Here is a 6,336-nt window from a genome sequence, read left to right as displayed (position 1 = left end):
TGTAAATGTCCACTGAAGTGGAGGGTTACTTTGTGAGCCTATAGGCGCCAGGTGCCTGTAAGGTGACGTCAGTATTTCTGTTGTTAGCCCTGTACCTGAGTTTCTGTGAGGAGGACCAGGGACTGGGAGCCTGCTCCACTCTGAGTATCCTGGCCAAGAAGGTTGGGGAGTTGATCTCTCACCTGTTATTGAAAATTCCAATGTCTTATCAATAAAACAGTTCTCTCCTTTAAAACAGAGAACACATGGGACTTCCCTGGTGGTGCAGTGGTTAAGAATCCGCCTGCCAATTCAGGGGACATGGGTCTGAGCCCTGGTCCGGGAAGATCCCACATGCTGTGGAACAACTAAGCCCATGTGCCACAACTACTGAGCCTGTGCTCTAGAGCCCACGAGCCACAACTACTGAAGTCCGTGTGCCTAGAGCCCGTGCTCCGCAACAAGAGAAGCCACCGCAGTGAGAAGCTCGCGCACTCCAACAAGGAGTAGCCCCTGCTTGCCTTGTGTAGAGAAAGCCCGCGCGCAGCAGTGAAGACCCCAAAAATACCAGAGAACACAGCGTGCACAGCATGAGTGCCCTTATTCTCCCACCATGGTTCTCCTTTTCTACTCCATCCACGCAGCCACTCTTTGCTGAACAGGTGGTCTTTGGCAATCCTGTCTGGTCTACACGCATACAATGTGCCTGACAACATGTGAAAGTCTCCAAGAAGACACAACAGAGGTACAATGGCTCCTGGCTCTCAAAGGAGTTGCAGGCTGGCAGGGGGACAGCTGGCAAAAAGGGATGAATGCTCAGGAGCTGTCAGCATGGAGGAGAGAGGGGGGAGGCTGAGGGGCTCAGAATGCCTGGTCTGGGGAGAGGATGGCCCCTGCTTGTGGACTTCTCCCCACTCCCTGCCATTGCCAGGCCACCAATACTTGAAAGGAAGTAACGTGGGGAGGCAAAGAGTATGAGCTCTGTCTGGACCGCCTGTTGTTATCCAGCCCCTGCCCATCATTTTTCTCATCTATAAAATGGTGATGCTAATAATAGTATGCACTTCACAGGGTTGTCATGAAAATAACATGTTACTACATATCAAGTGCTTACAGGTGTAAGCACACAGCATGTGTCCAACTCATATAACTTGTTGCCATGTGTCACATCACATATTTGCTTGTTACCTTATTGACTTTCTGTCTCCCCCACCAGATTATGAATTTCACAAGCAGGGACATTTTTACAGCTGGGTGCAGTATTCTCAAGGCTCAGAATAGTTGCTAGCACACAGTAGGTACTTACTAAATATTTGTGTACTGCCTACCTGACAGTTAGTCTTGTACTTGGCTTGAATTATTATTATTATTACTTTTTTTTTTTTTTTGCAGTACGCGGGCCTCTCACTGTTGTGGCCTCTCCCGTTGCGGAGCACAGGCTCCGGACGTGCAGGCTCAGCGGCCATGGCTCACGGGCCCAGCCGCTCCATGGCATGTGGGATCTTCCCGGACTGGGGCACGAACCCGTGTCCCCTGCATCGACAGGCGGACTCTCAACCACTGCGCCACCAGGGAAGCCCTGGCTTGAATTATTTTAAGAGCCTCCTTCCTGGTCTCCCTTCTTCCAGCCTCTATATCCCTCCAATCCTTTTGCTCTTACTCAAAAGGTTAGGGTTTTGTTGTATTAAAGCCTTCAACTGATGGGATGAGGCCACATGCTGTGGAGATGAGGGAAGGCAGTCTGCTTTACTCAGTCTACAGATTCAAATGTTAACCTCATGCAAAAACGCCCTCACAGAAACACACAGAATAATGTTTGACCGGGGTTTTAGACAGGCTTTTTAAAGTTAATGCTGACCTTTGACTTAAATGCTGAGGATTCTGGTGTGGATTCATGTCTTGTTTTCTATATAGTCAATAACACCGCTATAGTTCTCAGGGTGGATGGTAAATGCAGAGAAGCATTTGCGCATGTTACCATTTCATCATTAACTTTCTTGAAAAAGAGAAAGTCAAGATCTTTACATTTTCATTACTTATGCACTTGCCTTTTTTATCAAACTCATTGTTTCTAAGGGTCATTGAAAAGTGACAACGCATTGCAAACACTACGATAAATAACTGTAGGTTTACACCATCCAGTAAGTGGCAAAGTTGCTGCAGTGAAGCTGCTCCGACTACTGCCTATGAGCCCTTCAGCAAGACTCCTACCTTTGAGGTCCTGCATGTCCCGAATATGCCCTTGGCCTGTCACCCCCACTCCCCCACTGGCTCTCCAGTGGCCTTGTGGCCTTATGCCTCTTGCAGGCCACAGCATCACCGACTGGATCAGCAGCACTGAGTCCATCCCTTTGCACCACCCCAGCGGAGGGGAGTCAGCTCTCCTGAGTTGCTTGTGTCTGCGAGCATTTCAGCATCCCTGGGAGAGCCGCAAACCCTGTCCTTGAGAGGGTTACCCTGAGACAGGAAAGGCCTGGGAAGGAGAGGCACGTCAGCCCTCGTCATCTTCCGGATTTAGCCTCAAGTTTACTGAAAACTTGCTCACTGCACACGTGACTCACATACCAAGAAGCTGGCAGGGGAATGTAAATGGATACAGCCACTATGGCGGTTCCTTAAAAAACTAAAAATAAAACTATCATATGACCCAGCAATCCCACTACTGGGCATATACCCTGAGAAAAGCATAATTCAAAAAGAGTCATGTAGCACAATGTTCATAGCAGCTCTATTTACAATAGCCAGGACATGGAAACAACCTAAGTGCCCATCAACAGATGAATGGATAAAGAAGATGTGGCACATATGTACAGTGGAATATTACTCAGTCATAAAAAGGAATGAAATGGGGTCATTTGTAGAGACGTGGATGGACCTAGAGACTGTCATACAGAGTGAAGTCAGAAAGAGAAAAACAAATATTGTATATTAATGCATATATGTAGAATCTAAAAAATAAATGGTTCTGATGAACCTAAGGGCAGGAAAGGAATAAAGACACAGCCCTACTAAAACATGGACTTGAGGATATGGGGAGGGGGAAGGGTAAGCTGGGGCGAAGTGAGAGAGTGGCATGGACATATATACACTACCAAACGTAAGGTAGATAGATAGTGGGAAGCAGCTGCATAGCACAGGGAGATCAGCTCGGTGCTTTGCGACCACCTAGAGCAGTGGGATAGGGAGGGTGAGAGGGAGACGCAAGAGGGAGGGGATATAGGGATATATGTATAGGTATAGCTGATTCACTTTGTTATACAGCAGAAACTAACACACCATTGTAAAGCAATTATACTCCAATAAAGATGTTAAAAAAAACAAAAGAAGCTGGCAGGAGCTGGAAGCCCAAGTGGAGGAGCACCAGTCACATCCTGGCTTCTTTTAGAGCAATTCTTATTAACACTCCATTAAACAATGACAAACCAGGCAGGACTCCAGGACAAGAGAGGTCAGCCAGGACTGTCCCGGACAAACTGGAGCGTGTGGTTGCCTCACTTACGGGGCCCTTTATCCTCGGGCTCTAGGGGATGTTCCAACCTCAGCCCGGAGTCAGGGGTGGTGTGTGCGTCCGGGCCTTGCACGAGCGTGTGGCATAGGTGAGAACAGCAGACTTGGGGGCCTCCATGAGTAACTGCAAGAGGCTGCTTGCTCCTGCTTCCTCAGGGCAGTGAGAGGGAGGCTTTTCCCAGTAGGGCCACCCATTCTGTGGCCTTACCTTGATGCAGAAATCCTGGCTCTAGCTCCGAGGTCTCCACTCCCGTCCCCGAGGAGGCCTTGGAATCCACTCATCGCTGTGACTTTCCCCCTCATCTCTGGCCCCTTGTGACCTCTCTGTCCCCCCCCACCTTCACTAATGTAACTCAGCTACACATGAAGTAGATGTTTGACAAGTACTGTAGCCAGGACGTTTGCGTGTTTGAGAACAAGCTGGAGGAGGGCGGCTTCCTGAGCCTGCTTGGGCCCCACGCCTGAAAGCCAGCATTTCCAAAGGCGCTTAGTCTGCCCTTGGGTTGGAAGGGCCTTGGGGTTCTGTGGGGTGTCTTTCTCTCAGATGCCCAGCCCCCAGCCTCCTCTGCTTGGCCTTGAGCAGATGACACCAAATGACTCTGGCAGCCAGCCGGGTATGGGGGGCGTTTGTCTCTCTTGCTAAGTGGGGCAATCTTCTCGAGGGCAGAGGCTTCCAGCACAGGGCCGGGCCGAGCCCCTGGAGGGTTCCACGGGGAAGGGCAGGGCGGGAGGGTCTCCCTCTTCCATCACAGTAGAGCCTGCAGCTCTGCTCTAGGCCCTGGCAGGAGGGAGGGAGCGTTACACCTGAGAAGTGTGATAAGCTTCCCAACACCCCTGTGGACAGAGGAGGGAGGCTCAGGGTTTTCTTAAATTTTTTATTCATTCACTCTTCCTCCCTTCCTCCCTCCCTCTCTCTCTTCCCTCCCTCCCTCCTTCCTTTCTTTCTTTCTTTCTTCCTTCCTTTCTTTCTTTTTTTCCTCCCCCAAACACTTTGTAACCTCTGCACGTACTATGTGACTGAAACCCTCACTCCGACCCCACCCAACCCTCCCAGGGGTAGGGGCAGCACTGCCCCTGAAGGTGAAGGCAGGGTCCGGGGTGCAAGCAGCGTGGACACGAGGCTGCAGGAGCCCCCTTCCTCCTCTCAGCCCCCGCAGCGCCCACCCCACCGCTGGCAGCTTGGCTGGTCCTAAGAGGAGGATCCTGGCCAGGCCAGCGGTCCACCATGGGGTAGCGACCTGGGGCTCCCATGGCAGGAGTCCTCCCGGGGAAGGTCCAGGTCCCGTGGGGAGGACAGCACCCCTAGTCCACTGCCCACAGCTCAGGCTCCTAATGGCCTGAGTCTGAAAGTGCCCAGAGCCTCAGGGTTCTCTCTGGGCACCAGAGGGGCAAGGCTGGGACACGGATGTGGACGAGGCTGTGGACAGGATGGATGAGCCTCCCGCAACCTGGGAGAAAGACAGGGCAGGAGGGAGCTGTCGACCCCTTTGCATGTCAGTGACCCAGCCCAGTGTCAGCCAGGACTTCCAGTGGCTTCTGGGCACTAGAGCAGTGTTCCCAGCCCAGCTGGTTCCCAGGCTGGCCAGGGCACCCAAGTCTCTCTTGCTCTAGATGGGGGTCCTCCAGCACATGGCCTGAGCTGGAGGGGTACCCACTTTCCCCCTTCACCTCCTCCAAACACACACACACACACACACACACACACAGACCACCCACACAGGCTGGGATCCTGGTCAGGCCTGGACCGGATGGGATGGTAGCTCTCACACTTCCATCGGGGCCGTAGTGGTTTCAGTCACACAGTAGACATGGATGTTGAAAAATGCTTGTGGAGTGAAGGATGAATCCATGAATGAATGAATGAATGAATGAATGAATGAAAACATTTAAGGAAAACCTGGATCCTCCTTCCTCTGTCCAAAGAGGTATGGGGAAGCCTAGCACACTTCTCAGGCACGGAACACACTCTCTGCAGCAGCAAGGTAAGGTGGGCAGAAGAGTCTGGATTAGCCCTCCCAGAGGGGTCCCCTTCCCAGCCGGGGGTCTCCTGTCTCCTGGACTTCTTTCAGAGGCTCCAGGGCTGCTGACATGCCCGCTCCAGGGCTCCCTCGACCTAAATCCAGCCTGGCCTCCGAAAGCAGACCAACTCTGCCTGCAAACATGTAAACCCAGGCACACCTTAGGGGCAAGACCCAGGGAGCAGCGGTGGCCCTGGGGAGCTGGGTGTGAGGGATGGGAGTCCTGCACAGTGGCCTGGCCCGGCGTGAGCAAAGACCACGCAGCAGACGGCCGAGGAGACGGAGCGGGTCCCTGGCCCGGCGAGAGGCAGTGAGTGGTACCATCTTTTCTGCCCTGATCTCGGGGGCCACAGTCACCCGTCAGCTACATAGCTGCATGACTAAGCCAACCACCACAGGGTTTGTGAGGCTCTTTGCACGAGGCCCAGGGCTGCAGGGGAAGAGGCACAGATAAGGGTCCCGCGGCCTGAGCTCCAGTCCTGATGCTTTCACTGCCTCACTCTGCAGCTTTGAGGAGGTACTTAGCCCCCTCGAACCTTGAACCCCTTGAAAACCGAGACGGGCCGGCCGTGCTTCGTCTCCCCCTTAGGATGTTAACGTGGGAGAGGGGCCTTCCACACTAGGCAGCAGGCCTCCCACTTGACAGGAGAGAGACCTGGGCTCATAGATGAAGGAACACGAGCAAGGTCACGCAGCCGACCAGCGGCAGAGCCGGGTTCAACGCCAGGTCTCTGACGTCTAGGAGGGCACCTCTTCCTCTGCTTCCGGCTAAACGGTGTGGATTCACACAGAAGGCAGAGTATCGCAGAGGTGTGCGTCCTCCAGCAGGAGA

This window comes from Mesoplodon bidens (assembly GCF_964165515.1).
Source record: "Mesoplodon bidens genome assembly, chromosome: 6".
Lineage (NCBI taxonomy): Eukaryota > Metazoa > Chordata > Mammalia > Artiodactyla > Ziphiidae > Mesoplodon > Mesoplodon bidens.
The sequence above is the reverse complement of the archived record's forward strand: the minus strand, read 5'-3'. Positions refer to the sequence as shown.